Source organism: Netta rufina (genome assembly GCF_964035555.1).
Source record: "Netta rufina genome assembly, chromosome: Z".
NCBI lineage: Eukaryota > Metazoa > Chordata > Aves > Anseriformes > Anatidae > Netta > Netta rufina.
In genome coordinates this window covers 36,381,732-36,398,157 of record NC_140126.1, presented here as the reverse complement: position 1 = coordinate 36,398,157, position 16,426 = coordinate 36,381,732, and the positions used below count along the sequence as shown (strand labels likewise).

Sequence of the window (16,426 nt, the reverse complement as noted above, 5' to 3'; positions counted from 1 at the left end):
TAGTTCTGGTTTTACAGTGCTGGTAATGAGGACAACCAGAGCAAACATAGAGGGACTGACCATAGACCTTGCAATCCTTGAGGTGGGGATGGAAAACAGGATCCCTTGCTGTTTGTACACAGCTTCAGTAGGGAATGTTAATTCCTAAGCAATTATGCCTCGTACTGAAAGCTTTATAAACTTCTAGGGCAGTAATTCTCTTATATTCTGGACTATTAAATAGTGTCTTGAAGATACACAGACATTCTGTTCCTCTGAGCTTAACCACCTTATGTACCTGAGAATGTCAGAGGTCATACCTCTGGGCACATCTGCATCCATAATTTAACAGTCTTTGCCTTTTGACTTCACAGTAAAACCACTCTTTGTAGAGGTTACAGTAACATCATGTCATCACAAATATGTTAGGTTTGTTTCTTTTCCTCACAGTAATCTATATATCCTCAAAACCACAAAATGTGGGAATATTTTAAAATAGTGAGGGACATTTAGAAATTTAAAGTTAAGTCAATATTTTCAATAATCTGGAGATGGGAGCTTGGCTAAATAATTGTTCATACAGTAAAGTTCAAAGAAAGGACAAAGTATTACTTTTTTTTTTTTTTTTTTTACCAAGAGCAATAATAAAAAATTGAGTAAGTAAATCACCTTATTTCCACTAACACACCTTAGTGCTCTCTGACACAAGCAAAAATGTTTTGAAGGAAATAGGAGAAACATAGTAACACTCTTCGAGAAAGCTGCTAAGCTTCATGCTGTTTCTGCAACTTTGCTTTTATTTGGGGTTCAGGTTGAGCTGTGATTGGTATTAGCATCAGGTCTGTGGTGTTTGGAGAGTCAGTTGCACTTAAGTTATATTTAAAAAAAAAAAAAAGGCAAAAAAAAAAATCACTTACAATGCCTGGGAAATCCTTACCATTACAGCTATGCTTAGTTCAGATAGAATTTCTGAAATGTGTTGCTTTCCCCTTCCAGCATTTTTCTCCCTTGTCTTTCAGAGAATATATGTGGAGTCTCTGCTTATTTAATTTTTGTCTACTGGCTGTCATTAGTATCGTTTAGCCAGGATGAATGAAGGACAGGAATGATATCTGTCTTCTGTGTCCTGAAATCTAGAAAGTATTCAGCACCCCCCCCCCTCCAGATCTAATTTTTTTTTTTTTTTCTGGGAGTTTCATATTAGTTAAGAGATTGTCATTTCAATATTTTCTACTATGTTTTTTGAATGTTTGTTTGTTTGTTTTTTATGCTGAAGCATACCTGAAAAGAGAACACCATTCATGAGGAGCAGCTTGGTGTAGACTTATAAACTTCCCCCTTGTCATCACTCATGGTGCTAATATTAAGCACTACTATCACTTTGTATATTAACTGACTTCACAGACTGCCTGAAATCAAAGTAAAAAGTATCAGTTTCTCTTGCTAATGTTAACTTAAGCATGCTAAGTAGCTCAAATCCTTCACAATATACACTTCATAGCAGAACAGGTATTTTATGCCATGCTTGTGTTAAAGCATGAGTTTATGTTGCTATGTGTATATCTTACACACTATTTTTAATGAAACAAATATAAATCAAACCTTCTAATTTTATTTTAATTGGAACACTAAGATACAGTAATTGTTAGCATCGTGGTTCCTCAAAGTAACAGCAGTTATTACGATGTATTTTTGTAACGCTGGCTTTAAAATCACAGGAATGCTGCATTCACATGACTTCAGCATGGGGATGTAGATCTCCTTTGATAGCCTTAATAGACTATTTTTGTCAGTAGACCTCATTCTCAAAATTTGATTCTCATGTATTTCTCTGCCAGTAATAGATGACTCAAATCACAAAGCCTCTGCAGTTTGGTCCTTATATAAATGTAAGCAGCTGACTGATCTGTTTCAGTGATCAGGTAGTGGAATATCTCAAATCTTTTCTAAGTCAGTATGTTTGTTCAAGATCTGATGTTCTTTTTTAATTCTGAAGTGGAAAGTATATGTTGGTATTTGTATATATGAACTCCATCTAAAGCCAGAGATGAAATGTTCTTATAAGACTGTATAAAAATATTTTGCCGCTATAGCTTATGAGCTCCTCTTTGACTGATCTGGAGAAAAAATACAGTTCTTACTGAGCTGTTAAAAGAAAGGAAAGAATTATGCCCTGCTTCTTTTTAATAGACTTTCCTAATTCCATTAATGCTGAACAGATATCCTTTCAACAGCAATGCATGCCCTGCACATGCTTCCCATATAAGGATAGGAAAGCTACTCATAGTTACTCCTCTTGTTTCAGTTTAAAATACTTAGTCTATGTAAAATGCTGTGTAATGGTGTTCCGATCTGCTGAGTTTTATGTAATTAACTAAGCAGAAATCATGAGCTAAAGAAATAGTAGATTGAGAACAGAGAGTGACCTTCCAATGTACTGCCATGAAATCATCAGCAGTTTCTAACTTAAAGTGTATTACCACTGTTCCTGTTCTGACAAGTGTCTAACTGGATGCTTGTCAATACTTCCAAGGGTGACGGATGTTTATTTTTTTAACACCTTGAACACCTTGAGTAGGAAAGAATTCTGGTTCATTTGTTGCAGCATCTTCATAAGTAGGAGCACAGAAATTATCTTACTGGTACATACTGAATGTCCATTTGATGGAGTATGTTGTGTTGCTGGTTACTGATGTATGGTTTAATTATGAGCATGCTCTAAATGCCCCATCAGTGCTCTTATACTACGCAAGTAGTAAATGGGTCTGGCTGCTGCATCAGATATTTTGGCTTGCATTGGTCTCTTTCATATACCTAATTTTTCGTTTGTTTTTGTCTATTACTTTAAATTTTATTTATTCATTTAGTTAGATTTAAGAACTTCTTTCTGTGCAAGATGTGGCCTGTGAGGGTTGTTCTGCTCTCTGATTTTTTTTATTTTATTTTTTTTATTATTTTTTTTTTGCTTAAGAGTCACTTTGCAAATTTAGAGCTCCATGATTTTATGGATTTAAGATATCAGCCTGAGAGGAAGCAGATTGTTTTTTGATAGCTTACATTTCTCTCCTTACCTTTGAACCCTTTGTTCTCAACTACAGCAGACAGAGAAATCAATGGATGCTGCTTTTTCTAACAGTATCTTCTTCAGTTGAAAACCTAGAGCTTGAAGGTTCAGGAAAATCAAGCAAATCCCTGTGTGGGCTGAAGCTATCAGTATTCTCCATAAATGAAAAGTACATCATACATACAGTACATCATACATCATCTTTGGAAACTGTCAATTAAAAATTACAGTTGAAATATCAATGTAGTTATTTTGTTTGTCATAATCATATATTTTTCCAAAATATTTGTTGTCTTTTGAATTAGCTAGGGCACATATAGGGTGAATGATGACTTGTTCACCTTGCTGTTAACTGAGAGGATTCTTTTGTACGTTCAGCAAAACTGTAAATGAAGAAGTAGAGTCTTGCTTAATCTGTCATTAGTGTCTCTTCACATGTTAGTTTGTCTACTTATTTCTATTATTTCTTCCTTAATAAAATTCTGAAATAATCCATTGTGAAAAGCTTTAATCAAAATGGGTGAAATTGAGCCAAACCATAAACAAAATATATCTATCACAGGTGGGTTCCTTGTTCTTGTATTTTGTTTATGCTTACCCAACTTTTTCAACAGAAATGAATGGTATAACATATCTTAAAAAAAAAAAAAAAAAAAAAAAAAAGTTTTATAGCTTTGTAATACAGACAAGTCTTCAATTGACTTTTAAATTAGACTTTAAATGATTTTGTCTATTATATTCCATACTTTAAAGCAATAGTTGATGTGTTTACCATGAAGATTATCTTTAATAATATTTACTCTCTACTTCTGTAGAGTATTTCTATTCTTTGCTATGCTAAATACCTTTTACAAGACAAAATTGAATTGTACCAAATAGTCTTGTCTTTAGTCAATATACTGTTTACCATTATAGAAGCTCTTGCCTCTGTTTAGATAGTGTATGGGGTTGATAGATACAATGACAATCAGCCTATTACTCTATGTGAGAAAGTTTGTTTATTATGTTGCAGTTCTTGACAGCTCTTGGCAGTGCTAGATCATTTACTTGATGACCAGTAAAATTAATATCACTTGTTCCTTTGGTTCTGTACTAACTGTCCTAGCTGCTTAGACACACGCATACTCTATGTGAAAGCAGACCAATGTGAAATGGAGCTGAGGTTCAGAGAGGCTGTGATAATCATCACCATACATATTATTTGCAGTGTCATCTGTAAGTTAGTTCAAGATGTCACTGGCACTGTACAATAGTAGTAAGACATGATCTTCACTTAAAATATGCAATCTTTATGTTGTTACTTTTTTTTAAAAAAAAAAAAAAAAAAAAGCTTTTTAGTGAGCACTGTGGTGCTCTGTGGAACCTGAGAGTTATTCTGCAGTACAAGAAACAAGGCAAATGTAGATTTGAGCATCCTCCCTCCTGTAGATATTTCCAGGCTTGCCCCAGGCCTGGGAGGCAATGGTGATTCCACTTTCTCATAACTTTTTATTTCCTCTGGAGAATATTTTTCAAAGTTATAGTTATTTCTTCCAGTTTGTTTTTTTTTGTTGTTTTGTTTTGTTTTTTTTTTTTACAATTGTCAATTGCATTGTCTAATGCAAGGATTAGATTCAGTGGTTCCCTTGATGTACTGTCTTATACTGTACCTTGATGTACTTGTGGAAAGACATTTAAGAGATAAATGCTTTAGGTTCTTTTTTTTTTTTTTTTCCTGAAAATTCTTTTATACTTAGCAGTATTTAAATTATTTCCCTGAAACCCAAACGTCTCTTTTCAGTTTTTGTCTTTTTCTCATTGAATGCTAGTAGAAGAAAATTGTCAATAAATTAATGCTAGTGTTACATTTCTTCAAATGTGAACATTTGTGGATTTTTTTTTTGTACAGGAGTGTGTTTTTTCTCTTCTGTCTCATTAGCACAAAAACTAACATCAGCACAGCAAAAACGAATGTTTTAGATTGCTACTGTTTATTGCCTTTCAGCACACTTTAATTAAAGTGGCGTTTGTTTGTCCTATATCACCATTCCCTAATCGATGTACTGAGCAAGCACCATGGTGACAAGATAAGTTGCTTTGTTTTGTTCCATATGTCTGTGTTCCAATTTTTCCATAGTTTTAATTGGTTCCCTGCAGAATAACATTTACAAGCATATGGTATGGAAAATGCTGACTGCATTTGTTATCATATATTTTAGTACATTGGTGGCACTAGATCACTAAGCCTTTAAATGTGATTATGAGGTTATTTAATGCATTCAATAGTGTGCTTAAAATACAGCAAAAATCTGCAATGAGCCAAATGGTATCAAGGAAATATGTTTGAAGTACTTCTTAATGCTTCAAGGATAGATGGGGAAGTCTGAATCAGAAAATACTTTGTGTAACATCTATGCTGAAACATACTTTGTCATCTAAGAGCAATTTGAAAAGCTCTGTAGAGGCTTCTTACCATCACAAGAAGAATGTGCAAAGGAATGTGGAATGCAGAAAAGGCAAAATACATGATATGTCAAAGATTATTGACTTCTGAAGAAGTGCACTTGCATTAGCTGATGAAATGGAATGAAATGCAGCATTGGCGCATGAATCTGATGTGTTTGACTTTGGAGACACCAGCACTACATTTTTACACTGATTCTTCTCTGGCTGAAGACTGTCAATCCAAAAGAGAGCATGTTGGCAGAGAACCCTGCCTCCTCAGCATGTGTGAAGTTCTAAGATCAACCTGTGCTGGGTTAGGCCTTTTTGGTTGTGCCATGGGGAACACTTGAACGGGTTTGCTTGATGAAACAAATCCATCAAGCTGTTTTCAGACTGCTCCAAGTAGTTCTCAGTGAGTCACTCTGTTAATGAGCATTTGGATTTCATGAGCAGACTGGAAAGTCAGACACGGCCCAAACAATTACAGAAAGAGGAGTGGTCATGGAGTTTTCTGATGTATGAATTACATATTTGCATATGGCTACAAAAGATACCATATCCCTTCTGTCCCAAGCCTGAACTCAGCCTAACTTATTTTTATCTAGGATTCTAAACAAATGACATCCATTTCTTGTGTTTTTGTGTCATCCATATATGGTGGATGAATCCATGTTCTAAATTTGTTAGTGACCAGGCATGTGCTGAAAAGCGGAAGAATATTAAAATTAATGTGAGAATATAATTATGCATTTTCTGTTGCTCATATGCAAGTTATCTATGGATCTGATACTAGTACTCTGAGGGTGATTCAAGGATCTATACAGTATGGATATAACCAATTGCTGTGTGAGTATAAAGGTAGTGGTGTCTCAGAATGGGCCGTATGTTTCTTTTTTTTGTAACATTCCAAGTGAGAAAATAGATTGTTTTGTAAAATCAAATGACAGTTTTATTTTGAGCATTGATTTCTTAGCACGTTGTTATTTCATTAATAAGCACAATGTTGCAAAATAATTTGTAATCTGTGCTCAACTTCTGCAGCAAACCCACCTGACATCTCTCTCACAAAGACACCTGGAATCAGGCTTATTATAATGAGAGAATTCTGTCATGGAAAGAGAAACTGCCAGTGATAAGACTTTTGGAAAAATTATTTTGGGGAATGGTGTTTGCAGCAGGCATAAAGGACAGCAGAGGGGTGCAGTTGACTTGTTTCTGACTTTTAATGGGGAAAAAGAAATAACAACTAAAATGGTAGTGATATTTAAAAAAAATAAAGGAACAAAAAAAATGTTTCTTTCTGAGGCAGTCTTCTCAGAGAGTGGAGAAAAAGCTGAAGAAATTTTAGAATTATGGCACGTTAAAAATCCATTGAACTATTGAATCTAAAAGCAAAATTGATTGTTACTTTGACCTCCTGATCATCTCTTCCATCTATGATTTTTCTCTCCCAGCTGAATGTGTGCAATGTATTTTAGTAGTCACTGATGAGAAAATGGTGTCTATGATATTGCTATTAATGTGATCTACCTGAATTACTTAAAATGTAGTTCATGAGGAATAGAAGAAACAAATTTACACAGATGGCCTAAAACAAAATGAAGATGTGAAAATGTAACTGCATAATGTTTGTGTGTTAAAGTGCAATACAGTCACAAATCTTATCTATACCACACTGATGAAAATTTAGAAGAAACAGAGGTTGCAAAGTTACAAATAAAAACAAACAAACAAACAAAAACTGAAAAGAACAAAGGAAAAACTGTTTGTGTTATTCATATAAACACACAAAATTCGGTCTCATATGATCACCTATTCAATTTATGCAGGCTGTTGTCTCAGTTCAGGATGTTGTCTTCTCTGTTCAGTTTGGTGCTTGTCACCTGAGTGTTACACTAACCAAGAAAAATGAAGTTCAGCTTCAAAGGCTGTGTGCAGCACAGTGTTCAAGTGCTTCCTAATTTTTGGTAAATATATTGTAATTTCGAAAGTTACCTCCCTTATTGCAGAGAAGTAGTTAAGGCTCTTTGTCACTATGAGGTTCAGATGTCAAGTGCATCAGAGGCAGGTGCATGAACTGCATTATTTGAGTTTGAGATCACATAATCACAGAATTTCTAGGTTGGAAGAGACCTCAAGATCATCGAGTCCAACCTCTGACCTAACACTAACAGTCCCCACTAAACCATCTCATGCCTTTCTTCTTCAACAGACTTTCTCATTGCTCTCTACAATTCATTCAACTTCTGCAGGGCATGGCATAGGAAATTATTGCTGCCAGTCACCTTCTGGCACACCACAGAGCCAAGTAAATTAATGTGTCAGGAGTACTCATCTCAGGTGAATGTGCTCCTTACTTCTTCACTTCTTTTTGCTGTCTCAGGGGGCACTTGTATCCCAAAAGCTCCTGAAGGGGATGAGTGCTATCTAGTTTTGTAAAGCGATAGGCAACTCAATCTCACCTTTGCGTGTTGAGTTGGGAAAGAGCAGGAAGAGGAATCATGTAACTTGACCTGAAACTTTAAAGGCATGCTGTGACTGGCTTTAGAAATTAAAGATAACCTGGAATATGAACGGAGTATGTTCTTTTGCAAAGCTGAATTGTGGTATGCTGTGTTGCTGATATGCAGTCACTAGGTAAGAACACCAATCATGTAGAACACAACTCATTTGCTGTTCAAATTAGCGTAGCATAAAAGGAAGAGGAGAACTTTGATTTTTACTTAAGTAAGCTCTTTGATAGGGAATCTTATTGACAGGCTGTTGAAGTGCTGCTGAATCAGGCTTAAATAATCATTCTGCTGGAAACATGTTCCCTTCCCATACTAGAGTATATCCTGTTTTTTCTTGGCAGGAAAGGCAATGTGATACCTTTGTTGAGTCTAAGGTCATTTGGATAAGTTTTTCCCCTCCTCACCTTTTTAATCTTATAAAACTGTAGGTATCTTTAATTCCCTAAGACAAAGTATATTTAATATCTGTCTGACTTGATGGTGCTTGTTTTATCTTCATGTAACAGCAAAACTGGGATCAAAACATGTGCTGGCAAAGTTGTTTCCAAAATGTATTTGATCATGGGATTTCCAGTTTGAAAGCCAGGTACTATTGGGTACTACTGTAATTCAGTACAAATGATGTCTTGAAAGCTGTTCCTAAAAATAAAAACTTAAGAAGCAAGAGAGTGTGGACGTGTAAAGCTTAGAAAACATGATGGTATGAAGTTTAACAAGGTCAAGTGCTGGATTCTGCACCTGGGATGGAGCAACCATGGCTATATTTACAGACTGGGGGATGAGATGCTGGAGAGCAGCCCTGCAGAGAGGGATCTGGGGGTTTTGGTTGACAGCAAGTTGAACGTGAGCCAGCAGCATGCCCTGGCAGCTAAAAGGGCCAGCTATACCCTGGGGTGCATCAGGTACTAGGGTCTAGAGGGCAACACATATGAGGAGCAGCTGAGGCCCCTTGGTTTGCTCAGCCCCGAGCAGAGCAGGCTGAGGGGAGGCCTCATGGCGGCCTGCAGCTCCCTCACGAGGGGAGCGGAGGGGCAGGCACTGAGCTCTGCTCTCTGGGGACAGCGACAGGACCCGAGGGAACGGCATGGAGCTGGGACAGGGGAGGGTCAGGCTGGGGGTTAGGGAAAGGGTCTGCACCCAGAGGGGGGTCGGGCACTGGGACAGGCTCCCCAGGGCAGTGGTCACAGCACTGAGACCACCGGAGTTCAGGAAGTGTTTGGACAATGATCTCAGACACATGGTCTGATTTTTGGATGGTCAAGTGTGAGGCCAGGAGTTAGATCCTCGTGGGTACCTTCCAATGCAGAATATTCTGTGATTCTATAATGTGTGTTAAATAAGTCTGAAGGTATTTCAAGAAAAGGCAACGCAGACTTGCAAGCAGACATATTCTATAAAATTAATTCAAAATGAAGATGGTAGATGTTTCCTCTTGGTAGGAATTTGTTGTTTTACAGTGTGGAGTTTGTCTGCAGAATAGCAAATCAGAGCTTGTTGGTGATGCAGCAATATTGAACTGAATTCTCAGCAGCAATAGCTGTCTGTGCCAATTCTTGATTAGAAATGACTGGAAAAGGGCACTCATGTCTTGTGGAGATTCCAGGAATGATTTAGGGTCAGGACTTTCTTCCCTGGCTGGTATACCAGATAGTTATCCTGCCTCATGTCCATTATAAATTTTGAAGGATTATTTCCTATGGAATGGTTTGATTCTGGGATATGACACTTTTTAAAATAAAACTATTTAGGGAGTTCTTGACTCTTAAATATGGCATTTAAAGTATTAACTTCAAAAGACCAGAAATGATTGTTCACCAAGGCTATGTTCAGCTTCTGTGTATAGTGTAGTTGCCATCAGAGATAGCAGTGCAGGCAAGATGTGGTAAGTTTTATGTGTCTAGGCTTCAGATAAGTTGTACGTGCAGGAAAACTAAGGTGTGAAGACCTTTTGCTAGTCATTATTCGTTGTCTTTAATTTAAATATCTTTATCTTATTAAATACCAATATCATAACTGATCATCCTTTCCTGAGGGTAGCATTGAATTTTTATGACCCTTCCACTATTTTTCTTTGTAAGTCAGTATCTCCCCCACAAAAGAAGATAGTCTAGATTTATACAATTGCCCTTTTCTTTTATTATATTTTATTCTGCCAGTAGGATTGATGTTTCTTGTGAAATCTATTTTTTACATTCATAAGTAAAGCAATGTTATACAATACTGATTCAACAGGTAATGATTAAAATATGGCATGCTTGGTATTTATCTTTTAAATCATGTTCCTTAAGGAAGAATCAATTATATAATTATTACAGTAACTTGTACACTGTAGTTGATAAGTGTGATATTGCAGGGGTAAAGAAATATAATAGTTTTTCTTCTGTTCTCAAAAATAAGAGACAGCAAAAGACTTAAAGGGATGACAGACTTTTTTTTTTTTTTTTTTTTTTTTTTTCCAGGCCTGTATAAAGCTTTCTTATGAAGAGGCTTATGAAATATTAAAGTAACTTGAACTTGGCATAAAATACTAAATTGACTTTGTCTTGGCTTAAAGCCATTTCTTTGACAACAGAGAAGGACAATCAACTTAAAAACCCTCAGGCCAACGGAGGTATAATACTGCCTGATATTATGAGGCAAATGCAGGATGTACTCTGAAATGGCTAATGTACCTCTCAGTTGGAGGTACAATTCCGAAGCTACCGAATAGGTACAGATCTCCTCTTGGGTAAGCAAAAGAGCCCAACTCTCAGTTGGAATATTGGTCCTCGTATCTAGGCTTTTCCCCATGCATCTCCAGGAAAGCTCAGTATGTTTCTGCAGCCGTACTCCCGTATCAGTGCTTTAGCAAAAGGGCTGAAGCAGTTTTCAGAGTTGTGCCTGATACTATACTAGCAGTATAATGTTAGCTGCACTAGACTGTACAGCTTCTTCTTTATTTATATGCTTCTGTTGAGAATTCTTTCAGAGAAATGACACTTGACAGTTACTGCACCATCATCCCATGCAGCAAAATGCAGTGATCTTATTGCAGTTGAAGGACAGAAGATCCAGTGAGATTTGAGGCAAAAACAAAATAGTGGCTCAGAAAGCAAAGCTGTGTGTGTGTGAAGAGGAGGGAAAAGAAGAAACTTTTTTTTTTTTTTTTTATAATTGCCTCGACGCAGCAAGCCTTTTTTAGGGGTTCCTGGTAATACCATAAAAAACTTCCAGGATTTCTTAACTTGCAAGATGGTTTCACCTTCCGTTTTAACCATTTTAACACAGAAAAACAGAAGGTAATGTTTTTTTGACTGAGGTAGTGTAATTTGATGAATTACTGTACCAATATATACTAGCCAAAGTTTTTGCAAACTTGATCACCAGCATATGCAGCAGTTTTGAATGAGTCAGCAGTTTGGTGCAGGTAATAACCAAAAAAATGATATTTTTGACTACAAATATATATGAATAGAGTTGCCGTGCTGATGTTTGTATGTGATTAAAGACAAAACTGGGGAGGTGCCAGACTTGCTTCACTGTAACAAAGTATCAGAAGTGATCTCTTACAGATTACAGAAATAGCTTAATGCTTGTAAATCACTTTTTTTTGAGCATAAGTGAATGTTGATCTGTGCATGTCTGATTGGAATTTAGTTACCCTGACTGATACCATCTGAGAATGACACATCACTTCTTTAATTCAGTTTATCCTAGACAGATGATGTTTATGCCTTTTAAAATTTACCTTTAATAAAACTGAAGAAAAACCCATCGATGGTAAGAGATTGGAGGTGTCCTTTATAGTTTAATTTATTAGTTCGCGTTTTATCATTGACCTCTTAAACGTTTGAATTCTTCGGGAGGTTGAATGTTCATGATTCCACTCTGTGGTAGCTGCAGGAATCGCTTCGATCACTTTTCACAGTCCTATTGCAGCTAAGCCTCAGAGTTTATGAATCTAAAGCTTCTCCTGCCTGATTGTGGGCTTCTCTGCTAGTGTCTTTTCTTGGCAAGACAGACCATGTCAGAAATTTTGCTGACCTGGAAGAGGAAGCATTCCATCCATGTACCTATGTTTCTCCTAGATGGTTGACGAACAGCAGGCTATGCAAACTAATTATGGCTAAGATGACAGAAAAGGAAGCAGTCTTAGAAGCTGAGAGGGTGTACTTTAATATATTTCTGTTATTTAAAAAAAGCATACGGGGATTGTCAAGGGAAGTATGTTATTCCTTGATTTCTTAGGGGGAAAACAAACAAACAAACAAAACCACAACAGTAAATCATGTCACAACAGACATAAGCTTTTACTAGTTACATGTTTGTTCCTGAACCACAACCAGCTGTGGAAACTGAGGATACAGCCTCAGAAGAGATGCTACCAACTTAACAGAGCAAACTTTGCAACACATCTGTCAGAATTGAAGATGTTACCTGAGCTACATAAGGCCATTTCTTTTATATATTCTTTGAAAACTATCAGTTGATGTGAGAGTTGAGGGGGATAGTATATTTTTGTTCCTATTATACAAAGAAGGCAGAATATCTTAGAGAAGAATTGTTTTGTGCAGTGTTCTGCTTGTATTATTTTGGATAATTTCATATTTAAGCAATGAAGGATGAAAAAGATTGTTTTGAGTTCCATTGATCTCATTTTAATCAATATGAAAATGGTTTTGGAACAATGTCTTCTATTATTCCTCTTCATACAGATTCACTTCTATCAGTATCCTCCTTCTCAATAGGTTTTAATGTCTTTAAAATCTATAGCAAGCTATGCAGTGGTTATAGACGGCAAGACTTGGTTATTTCCCGAAGACTGATTTGTTTTATCCATAGATGGTGATGTCTTTTTGCAAATAAGAATTAGCTGAGGAAGCAGTGACTTCTACAACTTTGAAGATTCTGAAAATCAGACCGAGGGTTAAAAAAAGTTGCTTTCATGGTCCTATGTACAGAATTGGTAGACAGCACCCATTTATGCTAAGATAAATGTCTGCAGTAGTGTTGATTTTTATATCAGTTGCAGTTTGACCAAGCTGATCTTTTACCTGATGTACAGATCTGAGATTGTCTGTTCAGTACTGGTTATAATGGTATTAAACCTGCACTAGCATAACCCTACGGTTGTCACTAGGCTCTTGATAAAGTATCTGTGCAGTTAGTACAAGAAGGTTTCTTACGTTGAAATAATAGGATGGGGAAGATGCTATCTAGTTGTCTGAGTAATCTAATAGGATGTGAAAACATTGCCTGTGATTCTGGCATTGGAGGAATACCCAGTTCAAATAATGGAGATACTTGGAGTAGGAAATGTTATCCATGTGAATAGGTTATGTGTGATACAGATGATGTGTGATCTCTTTCTATCACTGAATTATTTTAGTAGTAATCACAGGGGAATGGGAAGGTAGGTAATTCAAGATTAATGTACTGACAGTGGTAAGGGAGAGCATGCACCTGCTTATGTGCTTCCCCATAGGCCTGGTCAGTTTTGCATGTGGCAGCTCTCAAACGCTATGCTCCACTTATGTATTACCTGAACTACAGGTAGAACTAAGTGGCCAAACTTATTCTAAAATTTCATTAATATCAATTTATTTTATTATTTCTCTTTTATCAATGTGTCTGTCTTACATCATCATAATATGAAGTCCAGACTTTCTTTCATGTTTTGCTCTGGCCAATTTAACCTTAAAATCTGTGAAATACAAATTTGAATGAGCTTCCTTTAATAAGAACGCATTTTTATCAAATATGATAAGAATATAAGTTTACTGAGAGCTGCTGCTTGATGAACAAAGAGCAAATGATTACTGAGGCTTCTCTTGCCCACCGTCTAGCAGAAAAAAATAAAAAAATCAAATCCAAATAAGATCATTCACTCATCATAATGCAATAGCTGCAGTATTTTAAAGCATGAAAAAAAAGAAGTTAGTATCTAGAAATTAAATTTCCTTTTGTGAAAGGAGAGGGGAAAGTACACACATACACAAATGTGTATATATATATTTTTCAGTAATTTGGGATAATTTAAGAAATAAAGGAGGGATTTTTATTCTTTATTTAATATAAAACAGCTTGCAGGTTCACTTTGTATTTTAACATTAGTGGAATAGGTTTCCTATTCTATTAGAAAAAGCCCATTTCAGAAACAGTTTGCTAAAAGCCACAAATGAGAGATTAGGGAGTGAAGTAGTGTAGTTTTGTGTAAGTGAACAGGTCCTTTTGTAGGGAAAAGTAATGTAATTAAAATAACTGACTGTAACTGATGAAACAAAAAAATATCCTCTCTGGAGAGACGTGAGAAAGGTGATGTGCAACAGAACACCCTGAACTCCTTCAGAAATTTGTGTTTTCATTCCCTTTCCTTTGGGAAAGAGTTGGCAGTAGCTTGTAAGATATCTCTACTGCATACCTGAGTGTTTAAGGCAGAAATATTCTGGAAGCCAGTGGTTGTTCAGAGATGCAGTGTGTTAACAGCCTGTCCAACAAATGCACCCTCTTGCTGATAGTCTTCCTACTGTCGTATTAAAATCCCAGCTCAAAGGCTGTATCTCTGAGTTCTTGTTAAGCTCTTGAAAACAGGTTGAAGAAATGGCCTGTCCTTCTACTGTTTGTTCTGGTTCATTTGTGTTGATGAAATTTTGGTTTGCTGGAGTTAAAATATAAAAATCAGTCATTGGATGACTATTTGACCTGTTTGGGTCATAGAGGAGAGGTGGTCTCCAGAGCTTTCTTTCTGTACTGTGCTCCCTTCAGAGCAGTGCTTTCCTCATTTCTTCAGATGTAGGCTTCACAAATATTAGTTATTTACTTATTTATGTTAAATCTTCTTTAAGCTGCGAAGACAAAGACATTTTCCATCTTTGACAATTCTCACACAATTTTCTGCTGTTTTAGAACTGCAGTGTACCACTATAACAAAGCTACTGCTAACCTGGGAGACATAAAAATGTGTGCAGATTTCAGTGCTTGGGTGTGCTACATCACAAATCCTAAAGACAACACCAAAAATTTCTTAATTTTTCAAAACGAAACAGTAATGTGCCTGAAGAATAGGGCTGATTTTCACCACTGAAACTCAGATCGCTGTTGAGTGTCCTTGGCAGTTGTATATGAGATAATATTTTGTGGAATATGAGCAACAGGAAGCAAATCATTTTATAGGTAGAGAATATGTAGATATAAAAATTTTCAACACATATGATACTGTTCTGTGTTGTTTACACTCACTCCTAGGGGTGAGTAATTTTTTTAGATTTAATAATCAATTTGTCAGTTCATTTCCTACTTTGTCTAGGCTATATTGTTTGTTTTGAGGAAGCTGAAGAAAAAGACTTCTTCACAGAATAAAAGACCTGTATACACTGAATAATACTTAAAGAAGAAAAAGAAAAGCTTGAATTCATGAACTTGATTTTCATTCTTTAGGGTGACAGATCAGTGAGAAATGTATGCTGACAAAGACAGTGTGACAATAAGCACACGAAAGAAAGAAGGAAACAGGGTTTACTGCTGGTGAAGGCATACAGCTTAAATGAACATACCTATTCCAAACACTGTCCTCTCCAGAAAGCTGTCTGTCTTACGTAGTTTATTTCCCAATACATGAGGAATGGAGAATAGTTGTCCTGGATTTATTATTCATAGATATTTTGGTGGCAGTGTTCCATACAGTGGAAAGAGAACAGAGTCTCTTCCTTAGATTCAACTAAAGGTAAGATACGACAAAGAGAAGAAAGGTTAGTTTAAAAAAAAATTGCATGGTTGTAGTTATTTGGGGTAATATATTAATTATATCCTTCTATTGAAAGATTAAAATTTAGCTTAATAAAATGCTGAATCCTAATTCAAAATAACAAAAAGTACATCAGCCTTCAGAAAATAACACAAACAATGTTTGATTACATATATTTGGCTCTGAGCTATCTACTTTAGTGTCAGTCAGATAGGTTTCTTAAATTAAGAAGCATAACTTCGAAATTAGCTTTTATTATAAAATTATAAAAAATACCATGTTTCGGTATAGCTAGATTGACGTTGTGATGTGTACAAGAGAAAAACATCTTTCACTTTGTGTATTTGTTTACAAAGAAGATAGACACTTCCTTGCAATATTTTTCTTTTCTGCAGTTGTTGTAGCCTTTCTCTTCCTTGTGTTTGGAAAGCTCCTAATGTTATTAAATGCAGAACAGACTCAGTTCCTGTTGACAGTGAGAACTGGAAGACCTGAGTGATTCATATAGTCTGTCTAGCTTCTAAAGAGTGAACATGAGAGCCTGACTCTTTAGAACTGACTCTGATCAGTAACTTTGTCTAGTTACTGATTTCAGACAAGCAAAATAGGGGAAGAAAATAGAACTTGATGTGTATAGCTTTCTGAGTGTATTTCCACTCTTTTTGCAACTGCTTTTCTTATGAGATGTCAGTTGTTTTCAAGGGATTTTTCCACGTATACATG

General features: G+C 36.1%; 1 protein-coding gene across 1 annotated transcript in view; it reads left to right on the top strand.

Moving 5' to 3' along the window:
* PRUNE2 (prune homolog 2 with BCH domain) overlaps positions 1-16,426 on the top strand; it is a gene marked incomplete at both ends in the record, with an annotated part of 135,167 nt that overhangs the window by 13,982 nt on the left and 104,759 nt on the right. The gene's annotated exons all lie outside the window — the stretch shown is intronic.